Source organism: Schistocerca cancellata, chromosome 2 (assembly GCF_023864275.1).
Source record: "Schistocerca cancellata isolate TAMUIC-IGC-003103 chromosome 2, iqSchCanc2.1, whole genome shotgun sequence".
NCBI classification, from domain to species: domain Eukaryota; kingdom Metazoa; phylum Arthropoda; class Insecta; order Orthoptera; family Acrididae; genus Schistocerca; species Schistocerca cancellata.
Window position 1 is genome coordinate 642,486,372 of NC_064627.1, and position 20,734 is coordinate 642,507,105.

The 20,734-nt window shown below is 41.6% G+C and overlaps 1 pseudogene; it reads right to left on the minus strand.

Annotated features, from left to right (window-relative positions):
• Positions 1–11,319: 11,319 nt before the first annotated feature.
• Positions 11,320–11,437, minus strand: LOC126163642 (5S ribosomal RNA; annotated as a pseudogene).
• Positions 11,438–20,734: the final 9,297 nt, after the last annotated feature.

The following is a 20,734-nucleotide window of genomic DNA, read 5'->3' on the forward strand; positions in this document are numbered from 1 at the left end:
CAATTAAGTACCTCTGTAGTGAGACTGAAATTTTGTCCACCGTCCATTACTGAGAAGTGTGGTACATACGTTATAGAACATAAGCACATCTTTCAGAAGATGTAAGACGACATTTGACACTCCAATAATGTCCAGTTTGGACAGGTCGAGCAGGGCCTGACCTCAAGTCTCTGAAAATTTCTGTCTGTTATGATATCATCATCATCCTGTCATCAGGAAGAACAAAACTTTCATTCCATGGATTGGTGCGTGGAATGTTAGATGCCTCAATAAGCTGGTAGGTTACAAAATTTAAAAGGTGTGACCGATGTATCTAAATCTGTTTCCCCATGGATATTGTCAGTGACTGAAATTTAGCGAAAAGTTCCGTCGCAACGTAAGACGCCGCCCCAAATCGTGAATCGTATCAGTGACACTCTCTTCCCTGTTCCTCGGCAATACAAAACGCGCTGCTCTTCTTTGAACTTTCTCGACGTACTGCGCTAATTCTATATGGTAAGGATCACACACCGTGCAGCAGTACTAAAAAAGAGACCGGACAAGCGTGTAGGCAGTCTCTTTAGTAGATCTTCGCACCTTCTCAGCGTTCCGCCAGTAACATGCAATCTTTGGTTCGCCTTCCCCACAACATTTACTATGTCTTCTTTCCAATTGAAGTTGTTCGTAATTGTAGCTTCGAGGTATTTAGTTAAATTTGTTGTTGTTGTTGTGGTCTTCAGTCCTGAGACTGGTTTCATGCAGCTCTCCATGCTACTCTAACCTGTGCAAGCTGCTTCATCTCCCAGTACCTACTGCAACCTACATCCTTCTGAATCTGCTTAGTGTATTCATCTCTTGGTCTCCCTCTACGATTTTTACCCTCCACGCTGCCCTCCAATACTAAATTGGTGATCCCTTGATGCCTCAGAACATGTCCTACCAACCAATCCCTTCATCTGGTCAAGTTGTGCCACAAACTTCTCTTCTCCCCAATCCTATTCAATACTTCCTCATTAGTTATGTGATCTACCCATCTAATCTTCAGCATCCTTCTGTAGCACCACATTTCGAAAGCTTCTACTCTCTTCTTGTCCGAACTACACTCCTGGAAATTGAAATAAGAACACCGTGAATTCATTGTCCCAGGAAGGGGAAACTTTATTGACACATTCCTGGGGTCAGATACATCACATGATCACACTGACAGAACCACAGGCACATAGACACAGGCAACAGAGCATGCACAATGTTGGCACTAGTACAGTGTATATCCACCTTTCGCAGCAATGCAGCCTGCTATTCTCCCATGGAGACGATCGTAGAGATGCTGGATGTAGTCCTGTGGAACGGCTTGCCATGCCATTTCCACCTGGCGCCTCAGTTGGACCAGCGTTCGTGCTGGACGTGCAGACCGCGTGAGATGACGCTTCATCCAGTCCCAAACATGCTCAATGGGGGACAGATCCGGAGATCTTGCTGGCTAGGGTAGTTGACTTACACCTTCTAGAGCACGTTGGGTGGCACGGGATACATGCGGACGTGCATTGTCCTGTTGGAACAGCAAGTTACCTTGCCGGTCTAGGAATGGTAGAACGATGGGTTCGATGACGGTTTGGATGTACCGTGCACTATTCAGTGTCCCCTCGACGATCACCAGTGGTGTACGGCCAGTGTAGGAGATCGCTCCCCACACCATGATGCCGGGTGTTGGCCCTGTGTGCCTCGGTCGTATGCAGTCCTGATTGTGGCGCTCACCTGCACGGCGCCAAACACGCATACGACCATCATTGGCACCAAGGCAGAAGCGACTCTCATCGCTGAAGACGACACGTCTCCATTCGTCCCTCCATTCACGCCTGTCGCGACACCACTGCAGGCGGGCTGCACGATGTTGGGGCGTGAGCGGAAGACGGCCTAACGGTGTGCGGGACCGTAGCCCAGCTTCATGGAGACGGTTGCGAATGGTCCTCACCGATACCCCAGGAGCAACAGTGTCCCTAATTTGCTGGGAAGTGGCGGTGCGGTTCCCTACGGCACTGCGTAGGATCCTACGGTCTTGGCGTGCATCCGTGCGTCGCTGCGGTCCGGTCCCAGGTCGACGGGCACGTGCACCTACCGCCGACCACTGGCGACAACATCGATGTACTGTGGAGACCTCACGCCCCACGTGTTGAGCAATTCGGCGGTACGTCCACCCGGCCTCCCGCATGCCCACTATACGCCCTCGCTCAAAGTCCGTCAACTGCACATACGGTTCACGTCCACGCTGTTGCGGCATGCTACCAGTGTTAAAGACTGCGATGGAGCTCCGTATGCCACGGCAAACTGGCTGACACTGTCGGCGGCGGTGCACAAATGCTGCGCAGCTAGCGCCATTCGACGGCCAACACCGCGGTTACTGGTGTGTCCGCTGTGCCGTGCGCGTGATCATTGCTTGTACAGCCCTCTCGCAGTGTCCGGAGCAAGTATGGTGGGTCTGACACACCGGTGTCAATGTGTTCTTTTTTCCATTTCCAGGAGTGTATTTATCGTCCAGATTTCACTTCCATACATGGCTACACTGCATACAAATACTTTCATAAACGACTTCCTGACACTTAAATCTATACTCGATGTTAACAAATTTCTCTTCTTCAGAAACGCTTTCCTTGCCATTGCCAGTCTACATTTTATATCCTCTCTACTTCGACCATCATCAGTTATTTTGCTCCCCAAATAGCAAAACTCCTTTACTACTTTAAGTGTCTCATTTCCTAATCTAATTCCCTCAGCATCACCCGACTTAATTCGACTAAATTCCATTGTCCTCGTTTTGCTTTTGTTGATGTTCATCTTATATCCTCCTTTCAAGACACTGTCCATTCCATTCCATTAAATTTACGGCCTTTAAATTTGACTGATTTATCGTGTAACTGACGTTTAACGGATTGCTCTTAGCCCTCATATGGATGACCTCACACTTCTCATTGTTTAGTGCCAAGTACCAATTTTCGCACCATACAGATATCTTCTCTACATCGTTTCGCACTTTCTTTTGACCTTTTCATGACTTTACTTGGCGATAAACGACAGCATCATCTGCAGACAACCTAAAACGGCTGCTCAGATTGTCTCCTAAATCGTTTACGTAGTTAAGGAACAGCAGAGTGCCTATAACGCTACCATGAAGATCCTCGGAAATCACCTCTGGTTTACTCGATGACTTTCCGTCAGTTATTACGAACTGCGACCTCTCCGACAGAAAATAACAAACTCGCTAGTATAACTGAGACGGTATTTCACAAATGCGAATTTCGACTACAAGCTGCTTGTGAGGTACAGTGTGAAAAGCCTTCTGAAAATGCAGAAATACGTAATCAATTTGAAATCCCTTGTCAGTAGAACTCAATACTTTGTGTGAGCAAAGAGTTAGTTGAGTTTCACAAGATCGATATTTTCTAAACCTGTGGTGACTATGTGTCAGTAGACCGTTCTCTTAGAGGTAATCCATAATGTTCGAACTCAATATGTTCCAAAACCCTGCTTTATATCGATGTTAATGATATGGGCCTCTAATTAAGTGGATGACTCCTACAGCCTTTCTTGAATATTGGTGTAACGTGAGCAACTTTCCTGTCTTTGGGTACGGATCTTCCATCGAGCGAACGGTTGCATATGATTGTTGAGCATGGAGCTATTGCATCAGCATACTATGAAAGGAATGTAACTGGCATACAGTCTGGATCGGAAGACTTGTATTTATGAAGTCGCTTCACTAATACGAGGATATCTACTTCTCAGTTCTTTTCTTGTTTCGAATTCTGGAATACCGGGTAGTTATAATTACACTTTAACTATTCAACCCGTTATAACACCGAAACTAATTACCGTACGGGTAAAAAACGTGCTAGAATTAATGTACACAGTATGTTGTGTTTAATTTCCATGCGTCAAAATGCCACCGTCCAGTTCCAGCTGTGGGCACCAGGTGCCGTGATCAGCCATCGTGATTCATAGTCCCACACAGCTGACCAGTCGCAGTGCACTTGTTGAGTTGTCAACATGAGCTTGGACAAAAGGAGCAAGACATTACTGCTGAAGCTCTGTTATCAAAACAACAACAATGCTGCAGCTGCACTTCCAAAATATTGTCGGCTGAAAGGGTTACGGAACGTTGCTCTTTCTCCACCTGCTGTTCGGCGCGTGGTGAAGAAGTTCGAATCAACTGGAAAACTGGGCGTCGCTCCGGAAGTGGGCGACTGCACGACAGGTGGTTGATGAAATCACTCTTGCTACTGCAGACAACGCTGCGCGCAGTTCCCGATCGTCAGGCTGTGTGCATGCTGTGTTACATCAGTTGAACATCCCGTGGTCCACCGTACGGAAGGTGCTTCAAACCATTCTCAAATGGTATCTGCACAAGATCCGTATCGTACGGCAGCTTGCGCCAGAGGACGCACAACGACGTGTTGACTTCGCTCTCCACTTTCCCGCAAGGACTGAAGTTGACGAGGGCTGGCCCTAGACCGTCCTATGAACAGAAGAACCTCATTTTTCTCTGACGGGTGAAATCAACATACAGAATTGCCGAATGTGGGAATCTTCACCTCCAGTTTCTGTATGGTGAACATGTCATCGGATGGTGTGGCTTCACGGCTACATTCGTCATTGGCCCATTCTTTTTTGAACAGGTTTTGCGCTCAAGGTGCAAAGACGTGCAGTGTGACTGGCCAGCGTTACTGCGATATGCTTCGGCAGCATGTCATACCCGTCCTACAGGAGAGAGACGCATTGAACCTAATAGTTTTCATGCAAGATGGGGCCCCTCCACACATCACTCGTGAAGTTCACCTGCTTCTCCAAAACACGTTTGGAAACGATCAAACTACCACCCAATCATTTCCAGATGATTATCCGGCACGATCGCGTGATCCCACTCCCTGTGATTGCTGGTTGTGGGGCTATCTAAAGGACAGGGTTTACTGCTTGAATATTCACACATGTGCAGACCTGAAACGCAGCATATCAAGAGATGTAGCCAGCATACCTACGGACATGCTTCGTTCTGCTATTCAGAATGCAGCCCTGAGCTTTCAGACTCTTCTGGACCCTGATGGGCGCCATATTGTGCCCCTATTGTAGCAGTATTGGTACCGGTATGAGATGGTATGATGTACGGTAGCAGCACATTAAAAGTGTTTCAATCGAACTGATCCAGCATTATTTCTTTTTCGCATATCATTGACATTAATGCCACCAAGTTTGGTACTCGTACGGTAATTAGTTCCTATTTATAACGTGTTATGTAGGAAAATTTAGTTATAACCACTTTTTATTTACTTTGTCTTATTTGGCAAATGAATTTCTTATGGATGTATTTAGTAATTCAGCTTTGGCAGCGCTGTCGTACATACTTCCATTGCTGTCTCGCAGAGAAGATATTGCCTACCTAGCCGCTAGAATATTTTACATACAACTAGAATCTCTTCGGATTTTCTGCGAGTATTCGACACAAAGCTTCGCTGTGGTAACTACCACAAGGATCTCGCACTGATGCCCACGCTAAATTTCGAGCTTGTGTTAAAAATCGCCGATCTTGGAGATTTTGCTTTCGTTTAGATTTGGCATGCAGTTTTCTTTGATTTTGCAGAAGTGTTTAATAGTTTGAAGTTAGATATAGTGGGAATTATCGAAGTTCGGTGGCAGGAGGAACAGGACTTCTGGTCAGGTGAATACAGGTTTATAAATACAAAGTCAGATAGAGGTAATGTAGGAGTGGGTTTAGTAATGAATAAGAAAATAGGACTGTGATTAAGGTACCACGAACAGCATGGTGAACTCATTATCGTATCCGAGATAGACAGGATCCCTACGTCTAACACAGTAGTGCAAGTTTATAAGCCAAGAAATTCCGCAGATGACGAAGAGATTGAAGAAATGTATGATGAGATAATAGAAATTATTCATATAGTTAAAGAGGGACGAAAATTTAATTGTCATAAGGGATTGGAATTCTATAGTAAGAAGATAACAAAATGTAGCAGGTGAGTATGGAGTGGGAGTAATGAATGAAAGGGAAATTTAAAGGAGCATAATTTGATCATAGCTAACACTTGGTTTATATAATGGTAAGATAGAGATTTCGGAACCAGATTCTAAATTGTAAGAGTTTTCAGGGGCAGATATGGACTCTGACACACTTTATTGGTTATGAACTGTAGCTTAAAACTGAAGAAATTGTAAAATCGTAGGAATTTAAGGAGATGGGACCTGGATAACCTCAAAAACACGGACGTATTTGAAGGTTTCAGAAGGAGCATAAGGCAACAGTTGACTGGAACAGGGGAAAGGGGTACAGTAGAAGATTAATGAGTAGCTTTAAGAGATGAAGTGGTGAAAGCAACAGAGGATCAAATAGGTAAAGAGACAAGATGTAATAGAAATCCTTGGATAACAGAAGAGGTATTGAATGGAATTGATGAAAGGAAGACATTTAAAAATTCAGCAAATGAAGCAGTCGAATGGGAATTCAAAAGTTTAATACTTGAGATAGAAAGTAAGTGCGAAAAGGTTAAGCAGCAATGGAGAGAGGAAAAATGTAAGAATTTATAAGCATATTTCAGTAGGGGAAAGATAGATACCGCCTACAGGAAAATTAAAGAGCCCTTGGGGAAAAGCGAAGCAGCTGTATGAACATCAAGAGCTCAGATGGAAAACCGGTTCTAAACAAAGATTGGAATGCTGAAAGGTAGAAGGTGTATGTAGAGGGTGTGCACAGGGAGATAAGCTTTAAGGCAATATTATCGGAAGGATAGTGGACATAGATGAAGATGAGCTGACAGATATGACACTGCGAGAAATATCTGACGGTGCTCTGATGATGTTTGATTTGTGGGGCGCTCAGCTGCGCGATGATCAGCGCCCGTACAATGTCCCAGGTTTTACACAGCCCAATTGTTTGTACACGGTTCAGTCTAGCCCCTGTCACGAATTATGATGAGGATGATGATGATGTTGAAACGATGAGGACAACACAAACGCCTAGTCCCCAGGCAGAGAAAATCCCCAACCTGGCCGGGTATTGAACCTGGGACCCCGTGATCCAGAGGCAGCAATGCTAGCCACTAGACCATGAGCTGCGGACATGACAGGGCTCTGAAAGATCTAAGTCGTTATAAGGGCCTGTGAGTAGATAACATTCCTTCAGGAGTGCTTATAGTCTTCGGAGAGCAAGATAATGTGACACTTAGTGTAGCAGATAAATTTCACTGTTTGGGCAGCAAAATAAGTGATACTGGCTGAAGTAGAGAGGTTATAAAATGTAGATTGGCAGTGACAAGAAAAGCATTTCCGAGGAAGAGAAATTTGTTAACTTCAAGTGTAGAGAATAGAAGCTTTCGTAGTGTAGTGCTACAGAAGAATGATGAAAATTAGATGGGTGGATCACGTAACAAATGAGGAGGAGTTGAACAGAACTGAGGAGAAAAGAGATCTGTGGTACAAGTTTACCAAAACAAGGAATCGGTTGACAGGATAGGGTTTGAGGCATCAAGGATCACCAGTTCAGTATCAGAGGTAAGTTTTCTTTTTTTGTGGGGGGGGGGGGATTTGAAATCTTAGAGGGAGACAAGGAGATGATTATAGTGGGTAGGTTCAAACGGATGTTGCTTGCCGTAGTTATCCAGAGATAAAGAGGCTCGCACAGGAGAGAGTAGCATGGAGAGCTGGATCAAAGCAATCATCGGACTGAAGACAACAAAAACAACAAAAACGACAACAACAACAACAGTGATCTCAAAAGTGAAGTGTACAGGATTATCGTTGATACGTTTGAGAAACTGGGGCGGTGACTTATTCAGTCTACATAAATAAAAATATAAGTGCTCGTTTGTTCAAAATCGGACGTCGCCAAAAGTTCTTTACTGATTTCTTTCTAATTTTGAAACAACATTGCATTCGAACAAGCTCGTGCTTTTACATACCTAGTGGACCACCACACATAGTTTAAATTATTATGTAATAACTATACTGGGGATCTACATAAAAATTAAATGTATGTTCAGAAGCTATAGTCCCCGAAAGTTGTTTTGAAATCTAGACACAATGTAGCATTTCTATGTATGTGTGTTTTATATACCTATATGTGAGTTCCAGTGGGTCGCGAAATGAAAACCACAGTGAAAATCAAAAATGTTTTATCTGCAACAGTTAGCTAAAACCTCCAGCTACTTCTCCACATAGTCGCTGCTCCGACTCCATTTATCGTAGCGTAATGCCAAGTTTCCAATACTTCCATCATAGCCATTTACGGACAGTACTGTGGGTGATAAAACACTTCCCATCGAAAATGCTACAGGAGCACCTTCATTGCCCCTGCAGAGTATGGCTGACAATTATCATGAAGAAGGAGCCGCATGACAATTGTGTTATGTGTGTTGCGTGACATCGGAGAAATTTCTCATCAGGCCCACGTATTTGGCGGGAGACACAATTTGCTAGGCATTTTTACATGCTCACTGTGCTCTCAGAATTGAAATCAGCGACGTGACACGATCGAAGGGCATACTAGAGACATTGCACAAGGAGTCTGTGCACAGCTTCATTGGGTTTTCACAGTGGTTTCCATTTCGCGACCGATCAGAACTTTCTTTCCGAATATCCCTTGTGTTTGTATAGGGGAAACTTTATTACCAAAAACTCGAAAAGTTCTTGACCGATTTACTCCACATTTTTACACAATATTCTGATGAACATCTGGACAGACGTAAGGGGATATATATATATTGTTAGGAAGTATCTCCAAAGTACTCAACTGGTTTACTTCAAATTTTTACACGTTACTATAACATATGAACACACATAGCCTATATATAAATATATATAAAATTTATAACAGTTAAACATACTCAACAAACAGGAAAGTTATTTTTCTGGCTTATCTGCTAATGATTCGATTAGTACAAAATCTGAATGTGCAATAACAACAAACAAGACTCAAGGCTGGACACACGGGGAATAGGAGATGGGCAGAGGAGAGGGAGGAAAGGGGCATAGAAAGCGGAAAGAAGGAGATGGACAGAGGGGGAGAAGATGACCGACAGAGAGAGGAGGAAGAGGAGGTTGATGAAGAGAGGTTAAGGGGGAGACGGACAGAAACAGAGGGGAGAAGCAGTTTATGATGTATATCCAATTCGCTTTCATATTAGAAACATGCACTTTTTCTTTTCTTTCTTTTTCATTTAAAAAGTCTGAGCCACAGCATCGCGAGGGCGGGAACAATTGGTCTTTCAACAAGATATGCAGATGGTAACAAGCGCCAATGAACGCAAATAGATGAAAAACAGTGAATATAGCTGCCACAGTCTTCGAAACCCTCATCGCGAAAGTATAAAACGACAATCGTAGCTAGTTCAAAAGAGAGAAGGCATGTAATAAAGAAACTAGGAAAAGAAATGGAAACTTTCTTCTATATAAATTACATGAAAAGAGAACAGAAGAACGATGAAATAAAGACTGGAGAGCAAAGCAGCGTATCCTGGGCAGACAACCCACCGGTCCCCTCTTAGGAAGTCTGTCTTCGTTTGTACAATAGGTAGTAATGAATGTCTGACACAGAGTTATATATACGATGTACAAATCCGTCCAGCTAAAAAACGCAACTTAATGAAAGAAACACATAAATGTTTCCAGGATCGCCCAAGGATGGAAAGATGAGATATGGCAACGAATCCGAAACTGGGACAAAATGTAGCACATACATATACGCAGTGGTATAGAACCTAAAACAAAGTTAAAATTTTTTCTTCTCTTTCTTGTGCCTGTGCCTTCTATCGGCGCTGGATCCGTGATTGTGTACAGATCTGGAGCGGTTAGTTTAAGTGGTGGGCGGATGTTCTTTCTATCGCCAACCCGTTACATTTTTGCTTCTGTTATCGTATATATGCATGCGGGGTCAGTTATGACACACGAAATACTTACCGGCTTTATAGTGACCATTGACAAGCTACAAGATTACCAATCACAACACAACATCTGATTTAAAAAGGATGGTGGGTATGTTTTAACGTCCGGTTGACGACGAGATCATTGGAGCACAAGCCAGGATTGTTTCAGGCATACGGGAGCAATTCGGCCGTGTCCTCTAAAAGGAAACATCCCGAAATTTTCCTGGAGCGATTTAGGAATATCGCGGATTTGAACCGGCATCCTCCCGAATGCGAGTGCAGTGTACTAACAACTGCGCCGTATCGCTCGGTAACATCTGATTTAACAATAAGAGACAGAGTGCCTGAAAATAAGGTACACTTTCCGCGCGCATCTAAGGCTTCAGAAAACGTCTTTCACAACGCTGACGTGGACAGCGTACTTGCCACACATGATAGTGTAACGTCTTCACAGAATGTAGTAAAATGATTTCTCTCGCACCTGCTTTTCCACCAACAATGCGCAACATCTGGAACTATGACATAATCGGGACGTGCTTCATTTGGTGTCCCCTCTGTTTCGATGATATATCCCAAAGTCTTTCATTGTGCATTAGTGATCTGTCATCAGTTCTGGTCGACTGCAAATACCATATGTATGCTGATGACCTCCAGTTTCGATTGAGAACAAAATCAGATCACTTGAATACTGCCATCGACAGTCTTAATGTAGTACTGTGTGTGCCAATGGGCACAGAATAATGCGGTGACAGAAAATCGATATGGAACAGAACTGACTCTAATTTGTCTGTCATGAATCTCCCACATAAATTCTTTATTAAACAGTCTAGTGGTAATATTTGATAAAATCCTAAATTTAGAGGGAAAGGCACTGCAGCCTGCAAGATAACATCTGCATTTCATAACGTTGAATAAAAATGTGAAAAACTCTCCCCTTTAGATTTCGAGAAGAAGCTTTTACAAATGACTGCAGTGGTTGACTTTACCAATGTTGCCCTGAAATAACTTTCAGAGGAACCCTCACGGATCATGCAGCAGGTACTGTTCGGCTGCGTTCTGTGTATAAGCCGCGTCAGTAATTTTAATTATACTACATACTTCATCTGCTTATGCATAGCTAAGCATAGATGTGCAGAAATAGCTATACATTGAATTTATTTCATCTTCTGATCACTGTATTAAGTCACTCCTCTTTCTTTACTTGTCAATAACTTTTATTTTTGACACTCCGTCTTCAGGTCATAAGTAGCACATCGGGACCGCCGTGTCTTCCTCAGCTGAGGATGCGGTTAGGAGGGGCGTGTGATCAGCATACTGATCTCACGGTAGTTATGAAGGTTTTCTTTGACCGGAGCCGCTACTGTTCCGTCGAGTAGCCCCTCAATTGGCATCACGAGGCTGAGTGCACCCCGAAAAGTGGCAGCAGCGCATGGGGGCCCGGATGGTCATCCATCCCAGTGCTGGCCACGCCCGACAGCGCTCAACTTCGGTGATCTGACGGGAACCGGTGTATCCACTGCGGCAACGCCGTTGCCCCTGTCAATCATATAGCTGAAAAAATCGTTCTCAGGGGAAAAGTGTTTCTGTCACACTCCATAGCAGAGCAACCTTTTCCATGACCAACTTTTTTCCATAACATGAACCCTACCTTGGAATTACCTCTACATCAGTTTCAAAGAGCTCGATTACATTTATAGCTTCAACAGACAATTAATTGCCTTTCTCCTAATACACTAAACATTTCGTCCCATCGCTTTCCCCTCAAATTACTAGCCTCCAGTACCGCTAGACTATCCCCACAGCTGAGGCTGTATTTCTTCAGTCCCCTTAGATCTAGGAGATAGTGTGCACATTAGTCTTTTCTGCTGACACTATTAGCACTATTACGATTATTATCGTTTTAAGTTCTTAGAACAGTTCACATCGTTAGAAAGGTTTTTGCTTCCGATGTCTGTAATATTAGTTTAAATCGTCGCTTATTATGGTTATTCTGATGCATAAATGTAATTCTACAATCGCGATCATTATTTCATTAAAGGAAATAAGTAAAGTTCCGCGTTCTGGCCCTAGACAAGCCACACCCTCCACCGTGTCATCTTCTGCCAGTGACATCAACCGATGTGTTACGGAGGAGCATGTGATTAGCACAGAGCTCTCACGGTCGTTGTCGGGTTTCTTGACCTACGAGCCGAGTGGCTCCTCAGTTGGGCTCACGAGGCTGACTGCAAGCCGTACCAGTTCTCACACCCAGGAAAAATTCCTGGCAGTACCGGAAATTGAACCAGGGTTCTCCACATGGCAGTCAGCCACGTTGACGGACAATTCAGCTACGGAGGCAGAAATTTCATTAACGTGTAGTGCAAAAAGGTTCGTACGTGTTAAACCTTGGTACAGTGCAGGAGAGAGCTTGAGACCCTTATATAAACTGGTTAAATAGACAGGCACAACGAATGAAAGACTTTTACTACTGTCATGGATCTTCAGCAGCTGTATAATAATTAATACATCAGGACATTTTATTATTATTATTATTATTATTATTATTATTAACCTTTGGGCCCTGCTACTGCACGCGATGTATAACAAGAGGTATTTTCAGCGCTTGTTTTAATATTTTTTGTGCCCCTGTAACTTAAAATCTCTCAGAAAGTACATACCCTTAGATGTTAAACTGGCTCAGTTGCAAAAAAAGTCGTACAGCAGGTGAAGAATGCCTTTATTGATCATGAAGTATGCATAACGTTTTTCGGAATTATTTACATCTTCAAAAATCCAAGTGCAAAGGTAGCAAAAAGACAGGAGCCTTACCAGTTGTGTACGTAACATGAGATGATAGGTAGTCCGTCATCACATGTTACATGCACAACTGATAACGCTCTTGTCCTTGTGCTACCTTTGCGTTTGCATTTCTGAAGATGCAAATAATTCCGAAACGCACCATGTATACTTCGCGACCAATAAAGTCATTCGTCGCCTGCGGTAATACTTTTTATGTCACCCAGCTAGCTTAACTACAGATCTACAGATATTTACTAAAGTGGTCGCTATCCTCCTACGTGACTTTAAGTGACACCTTCATTACTCTTAGAACTTGTTGTTCTCCGCCCATCAGACCAAGTTACTCAGGTCTTCTTGGGTTTCTCTGCCAGGTCACTGTCCAGTCGTGAATTTTCCGCTTAAAAATATTTCTATCGCGTGCATCAAGTTGTATGCTTGCTGCTCCATTTAATTTTTTATTGCATCAGTGCATTTTATTCTTTCACTTTTTACTTTTCTCCAATCTGGTACAATTATGCAACCTGTCTAGTTAATCTAATCTGGTCCATTCTTTTAATATGCTCGTACTAGTTTAACGTACATTTTTTTTGATCCAATAAATGCTGGTATATTCCTCAGTTTCTTAATTTACTCTATTCTGTGTGTTTATTCCTCAGTATAATTTGGACCTAATACTTTCCTGATTACTCTTAGTTCTGCCTTCTAAATTTCTTAAATGTCCTTCTTTCTATTTACGATGAATGTTTCCATCGCGTAAAGACTCGCAGGTACGATGGTTTCGTTGCAGTGTCTCAATTTTGTGTATTTTGAGGTAATTTTTTGTCATAGGTGTCTTTTGTAACGTTGAAAGCTGTTTCCATTTCTACCAACGAATTTCGTAACGAGTCTTTTGCAGGCCAGTTTAGTTACATGATGCGCCTACATATCTGAACTGAGAAACTGTCGATTTTCCGCGCCTACATATTTGAACTGAGAAACTGTCGATTTTCCCGCATTTAGTTTTAAACCTTTGGTTGTCAGTTTTAGACATCTATTTGGTTTTGTCACCTAATATTTTGAGCCCTGCTATTCCTAGAGTTTCTTTAAGATATTTTTTGCTTTTTTTGAATGTTCTGACATATAATGACAAGGTTGTCTGCGAAAGTTAATGAGTCTGTTCTAACACTGGTTTTAGTTTTCGCTACTATTACATTACTTTTTTAAAGTCACTGTTAAAAAGTAATGGAGAAAGTTCATCACCTAATCTCACACCTATTTTAATTCAAATGTGTCCCAAAATTTCTCCGCTGAACTTAGCCATACATTTTGTATCATTTCGAGCTTCATTAATTACTGTAAGGGTTTTGAGGTCCAGACCTTGTTCTTTCAGAATATCAGAGAGATTTTTACGATCCACTGAGGGGATCGGCTTTTTTAAAATCTTTAGAGGTACAAGCATCTTTTTTATTACAGTTTTTTTCAAATTTCGTAATTAAAACTGGTTATGGGGAAGAGCTATTTGATCTGAAACCTGTCTGATATTCGCCAATTTTGTATACAGCTGGTTGTTATACTTGGCCCCGGACATACTGTGATTTTGTATGGGAGAGGAAGAAGGGAAAGCCATTCGTAACTATCAGTATCAGTTCTATCTCCCTTCCTATGCAGTCAATGTGTCAATACAATTTCGCAGTCTTTCGGAATATTCTGAGTTCGACGTATGCTTTGCATGATGAATTAATATAATCGGGGTGATAGTTGCCACGAAACACATACAGTATTAATTGTATAACATACATAAAAGATATAAAAACCCACAATTTCTTATTATTCTGCTATTTATATTGCAATCTTGCCTATACTGTTTCCCCTTGCTTGCAGTCATTAAAAGTGTTCTTTTGCTAAGTTTGGGGAATGTCTAGTACACATACCCTGCTTGTAATGCTGGAAACTAGTTTCTTTTGTTCAAATGTGTGTGAATTCCTAAGGCACCAAACTGCTGAGGTCATCGGTCCCTAGACTTACACACTACTTAAACTAACTTAACGCTAAAGACAACACTCACACCCATGCCCGAGGGAGGACTCGAACCTCCGGCGTGAGGGGACTAGTTTCTGAAGACACTAGTCAATCACACCGCAGAATCCACACACCGGCCTGTACACCCTCATTAACGGGCACAAATGTATACATGATCTCATCATGAACAACGAGATTGTGTGCGTAGGGAACATTCAAGCAGTTTATTGCTCCCGCTCAAGCTACCAGTCTGAATGCGATCACAGTTTTGTTGAGAATTAGCTATTTTCTGCTTCATTCCTGCTGTAATTGCCTTGACATTGTACTTTACCTGTCCACTGAATCGTAGCTTGCCTTTAATCTGATTTGTATATATAGGGATTTACTATCGCCTGCATATTACTAAGCCAAAACGTGTTTTTAATCGTAATTATTTTGTATCTGTTTATTTATACCTGCATTCAAAGCAAACCTGTAAGTCATCTAGAATTTTAGGCAAAAATTAGTAACTTCTGATTTGCTGTTCTGAAACTATACTTAACGGAACAGAGATTTTATAAAAATATCCGTAGTTACCAAAATTCCACGTATGTTCCGCCGTCATTGGTAACGAAAGAAGAATCTGACAACATAATCCGCTTCTTGAAACAAAGTTAGTTGTTTGTTGCATGGTCTTCTGCCTTGTAACGGGCAAGTGAAACACCATGTTCAGAAATGGCTGATTTCTGGCATTTGGCAAAATATAAAACCCTCAGTAGGAATCTAATAGTAACTCTCTCGGTGTAATAGCGCACGCAAAATGCCAGATTAATGCACGAGGATGACAAGAACACGAGAGAACGGTGTTCACAGGCATTCTGTCGAGAACTGAGTGGAATTCGCATCACGAAGTCACGATTTATGTGCTCAGAGCACTGTTAACTACCTCCATACGACCCTAGATATATTACCGTCCGTGTCAGATCCTCCTAAATGAGGGCCTTCTCAGTGATGCAAGGCCACGTTCTCACTCCTGGGGACGCAAGTGTATGATGTTTCCGCAGGAGAACTCGCAGCCAGCAGTAGCAAGGAAAGTGTTGGTCGGGATTAAACATTTTTTACTTTTAATTCTATGTTGATTAACGAATTAAAACACCTTCTACAATGAAATAACTTCTTAAATATGTTATCTATTTCAGTCACAATTATTACATAACTTTGCCGGCCGTGGTGGCCAAGCGGTTAAAGGCGCTACAGTCTGGATCCGCGCGGCCGCTACGGTCGCAGGTTCGAATCCTGCCTCGGGCATGGATGTGTGTGATGTCCTTAAGTTAGTTAGGTTTAAGTAGTTCTAAGTTCTAGGGGACTGATGACCTTATAAGTTAAGTCCCATAGTGCTCAGAGCCATTTTATTACATAACTTTGAATATATGAGCGTAATACAAAGCGGTCGAGGGAGGTAATTCTGCGTAAATCAATAGACCATGGTCCGAAACTACTAGCCTGACAGCCAATATAAAACAAAGTTTAAGCTCGCGTGACTACAGAAAGACCCGATCTTTCTGAGAGTGATAGCAATAACTGAGTAATTAGAGATCAAGATTCTATTGCAAGAATGATGGTCACTAAAGGCAATAGGTCACCAATAAAGATACAAGAGCTCTACTTTTGGTATATGATAAACTATCAGTAACTTAAAAGAATATCTGACAACATTTAGTGCAGGCCGGCCGGAGTGGCCGAGCGGTTCTAGGCGCTTCAGTCTTGAACCACGCGACCTCTACGGTCGCAGGTTCGAATTCTGCCTCTGGCATGGATGTGTGTGATGTCCTTGGGTTAGTTAGGTTTAAGTAGTTCTAAGTTCTAGGGGACTGATAACCTCAGCTCTTAAGTCCCATAGTGCTCAGAGGCATTTAGTTCAGTTCAAACAAGCAGAATAACTGTTGGGGCCCTAAGACACTAAAGTTTAAATAGAATTATTTGATGGTGGACACTTCTCACGATGGAGTTTATTACCAAACTCTCAGCGTCACGCCCGAATCGTTCGCCATTGCAAAACTACCACGAAATTGGTCAGTTCACTTCGCATTCCTTGTCCAGTTCCATGGTGAGATTAGATCCCGAATCCTGGGTCTGACGCTTTTATTTCATCACGCATGACAAACATACCAAAAACAACAATCATAAATATAAAGATACTAACGAAACACACTCTTTTTATACAGAGCGCTAACCAAACACTACTGTATCCTTCCGCATCAAACATGATTCGGCTTCAGATATACAGTTAATATAACCAAAGAGATCGGGTAATATTAAATAAGTTTCGCATGATATTGCGAGAAGTCGAATTTTTTAAGTCTGCATTTCCTTGTTCCGAATGGGCCTTCAGGGTCAAATTTAACATTTGTCGCAGTGTACTGTCTCAGTGCAAAGGTCAGTAGGTAATTCCCATCTGTTGATGGTCGTATGTTCGAGTCCTCGTGAAACACAGTGAATTTTTTTATTTCTAAATTTAATCAAAAGACGGACTGTTAATTTTATTCAGTTAATTTATGTAAATCTATTTTTTTTACTTTACCATATCACTTACATCATCTAATTGACTTTCTTATTTGATCTTACTTTTCTTCCTAACATTCTCTTTTCTTTTGGTGTCTGCCTGTGTCGCCTATAAGCTGCAATCAATTGCCAACCACGACTGTTCACTGAGTGGTAACGTGGCAGTGTGAGTATAATTTCAGGTAACTAATAACAGCGAGGAATTATGGTTTGCCTTTAGCGCTGTCTTGCGTTTGCACGTGGAGGTTAGCATTAATCCAGAGAGATTTTAGTTCTACCGCAGACTGCTGACCGCTGTTTTCTCGGATAAATTGCACATGACGAGGTTATGGTTAGGTTAGGGCATGAGTTTAAATTCACGGGTATAAAACGCGTCGCCTGCTACAGCTCAGTAACTGGTCACTTAAAATCAGTTGTAGTCAGAGCATTTCGCATTTGGGTCATCCCTCGGGGCGGATGCTTCCAGCATTGTTGCGCGTTACACGTTAACAGCATTTGTGAAGTGACGGCAGCCGATGTGGCATAATTGTAGCAGCAAGTGACCAACTGTCATGTAATTGTAATCGTACCATATAGCCGCTCACTTGTATAAAAATATACCAAGTAAATACAAGATGCCAAATGCCAATTTCCATTTATTTATTGGTACCACTAGAAGAATGTTTCAAAAACAGAATTTTCTACGGTATAGCTAGAAAAGGGACAACTGACGATCCTAAAGAGAAAAAATTAATAGGAATCCTCAATAAGTAAGAAGAGTAACCTAAACTCAGATCCTCGAGAAAGCTCTCTCAAGAAAATCTGAGGAAGACTTAGTCATGCGTGAGAGTAATAAACGTACCCAAAGAAAGCATTAAATCACTTGCGTTCAGGTCAGATGTTACACTTGAGGACACCAGAAGAAGGCATGAATATAAAACTCCGCATTTAAAAGTACAGTAACACTGGGGATACCAATGCTTGACTGTTGCTTAGATTCACAAACGAGAAATTTTGGTATCTGTATCCCTGCAGTGGAAGCAGAGACTACTCAAAGTAAACAAAGAACCAGGCTACGATGGAACTCCATTTTGATTTCTGACTAATATGTCGCAGAATTAGCCCCTTTCCCAGCTTGTATTTATTGAGTATATATTGCTCAGTGAACACCTCGGCTTTATTGGGAAACCGGTTACTACCGCTTAAAAGAAAGGTCAACGGATGCTTAGAATTATGGGCCACTATCTTCTACGTCAGACTCTGGCAGGATCTTAGAGTATATTACAAATTCAAACATTATGTCCTGTTTGGAAGAAAGACGATTCCCTGAATGACGAAATTTTAGACATAGGGAAAATTGCTAATATCAGACACATTTTGCATTACTAATAAAGAATGACTTAACAACAGCATTCGTGAATGAAGATGTAGCTTCGTATTACCTGGCCTTCCCAAAATCGTTTGATACTACACTACGTCGTCTACCAGTAACCAAGACAAAAAATGATTCAGCTGGCTCTGAGCACTATGGGACTTAACTTCTGAGGTCATCAGTCCCCTACAACTTAGAACTACTAAAACCCAACTAACCTATAGACATCACACACATCCATGCCCGAGACCGGATTCAAACCTGCGACCGTAGCGGTGTAACCTCCCCACAAAAAATAATAAAATAAATATTATTATGGATAGTGATTCTAATTTTTGTGTAACCTCAGAACAAAATTGGTTCCCATTTATAACCTCCCTACAAAAATTCATTCACATTTAATGTACCCACAAAATTCTTTTCTTATCTAATGTAAGCCTGAAAGAGAAAAATTCCTAAACCTCGTAATAAAAAATAAATTCAGTAACCTGGTAAAATTTGGACGACAGCAGCGCTGCGTCATGGCCCTGTAAGATCATTCTGAATAAAAAAGAAGCAAAAATTCTTACCTCAATAAAAACGGCGAATATATCTGCTCTTATATAAAATTTTTCCGACACAGCTCTGTGCAATGCTGGCCGATAGATTAGTCATTTATGAAAGGAAGCAACTGATTTTTCTTTTGCAGCAATAGGAATGATCATGGATTGAAGAAATTAGTAAATTCTTTAAATTGAAATGAATGTTTTTTTTTAAATTACTTTATATCACGAAGATTATTACTAGGACATTTTTAAAAGATTTACATGGGACTTTACATGACATTACTAGATTTGCGCGAGGCTGCTTTTTTACCTTATACAATAACACTCAGGCTCCGTCATCGCTGCACCGCGACCGGCCCAGCCAACAAGATGTCCCAGACCAGAGCAGACAGGCGACTGCTCGCTAGCAACAACTTACTGCTACTGCTACACTGTTCGTACTGCAGTCAACACTGCTCTTCGGTCTCAGATTCTCTTATAGCTTACATATCGCAGGCAGCACATACCTCTTACATAACCCTCCACTGGGGGGGCAAAAATTTGGCAGCGATGGTGAGTCAATTGGACTTTCCATGAGCAACAAATTTTTCTAAAATCTACTTAATTAACTAAGTTGACAGTCACAGAGTATATACATATATATATAAGTACAGAACATAAAATGAAATAGAGTGCACATGCACTGAGTACAGAACATATCAAGAAATCACAAAATATATACGCAATGAGTAGAAATCATATTAACAAATGACATAAAGTGCATACGCACTGTAGTATTTTTTTTACTGTTTTACTAGAACTAGGATAGGAAAGGGAAGGATAGCATCATGGTTGTAGCACATTAGGTTGCACGTAGCTGCACTGAAAGTCCATATCTTTCTACAGAAAGACAACACCAAGTGAGACAATCTGAAGTTCTCTTCCCTGAAGTATTAATCAGTGTAGCCAAGACACTGAAATGTCGTATTAATATTCCATGTTATCATTTTGGAAGTACATTAGGTACACCAAACAGTCGAACCATAATAACATCTCCATTGTTCAAGGTGATGGACACGATGATGTGTCAACACCACACTCATTCACCAACGTAGAATTAGTGCAGAAACCAAATATAGTGCTCCATGATCAGAAGGATAGACAGGACAAACGTATATTGCAGTAATTTTTGGTAACTAGGTCAGAAGGTGAAGGACATTAAGTCTCATGCTAGTCATCAGTGAAAATTACAGTAGTCTATCAACCGATTTGACTAATTGTTGGCACTCATTGCCTAGTTACTGAACACTTCTGTACTATGTACGAAGTATTACAGAATAATGTTCATAAATCATCTGATTACAGTGAACATTGGCACTCATTGGCCAGTTACAAACCATTTTTATTCATTATTTAAAAGTGATGATTTAAAGCAAGAGTTAATTAATGGCATACCATTTACATAATTCATCTAGTTATAGTAATCATTGGCAATCATTGGCCAGTTACAATCCATCAGAAGTCATCATTTAAAACAGGAGCTAACGAGTGGCATAGTATTAACATAATTCACCTAGTTATAGTAATTATTGGCACTCACTGGCCAGTTACAAAACATCAGAAGTCATCATTCAAAAAAG